We start from the raw sequence: 751 nt of genomic DNA on the forward strand, positions 1-751 counted from the left end.
AGGTAGTCAGTACAATGGGAGATCCAACAGCACGAACGAAAGCCTTGATGGATTTTTCTCAACCCAAGATCAAAGACATTCAATCTAGCATTGTCAGGCCAGCTATCAAAGCTAATACCTTTGAGATCAAGCCTGGTATAATTCAATGGGTGCAGAATTCAATCCAGTTTGGGGGTTCTTCAACGGAAGATCCCAATATGAACATTAGGGATTTCATTAAGATCTGCGACACCTTCAAGTTCAACGGTGTTTCTGAAGATGCTGTGAAGCTGAGACTGTTTCCATTCTCTCTGAGGGACAAGGATAAGAGCTGGTTACACTCTCTACCAGCTGGTTCGATTACTACTTGGGAAGATCTTGCTCAGAAGTTTCTTACTAAATTCTTCCCTATAGCGAAGACAACTGCAATCAGGAATGTTCTTACTCAATTTGCGCAGCAATCAGGAGAATCTTTATATGAAGCTTGGGAGCGCTACAAAGAGATGCTTAGGAAGTGTCCTCATCATGGAATTCCTGATTGGATGATCATCAATTGTTTTTACAATGGATTGGGAGCACATTCCAGACCCATGCTCGATGCAGCAGCAGGCGGAGCATTATGGGCGAAGAGCTATGAGGAAGCTTATGATCTAATTGAACTGATGGCTGCTAATGAATATCAGTATCCAACCCAGAGATGTCCACAGGGCAAGGTAGTAGGAGTTCTTGAAGTGGATACAGCTACGACTATCACTGCTCAACTAAAGGCATT

At 43.1% G+C, this 751-nt stretch overlaps 1 non-coding gene across 1 annotated transcript; it reads right to left on the minus strand.

The window, feature by feature from the left end:
* Positions 1-404: 404 nt before the first annotated feature.
* On the minus strand, positions 405-511 carry LOC141688334 (small nucleolar RNA R71). Its single transcript, XR_012561782.1, has one exon. It is a non-coding gene; the product is annotated as a small nucleolar RNA R71 (small nucleolar RNA).
* Positions 512-751: the final 240 nt, after the last annotated feature.

This window comes from Apium graveolens, chromosome 9 (genome assembly GCF_009905375.1).
Source record: "Apium graveolens cultivar Ventura chromosome 9, ASM990537v1, whole genome shotgun sequence".
Lineage (NCBI taxonomy): Eukaryota > Viridiplantae > Streptophyta > Magnoliopsida > Apiales > Apiaceae > Apium > Apium graveolens.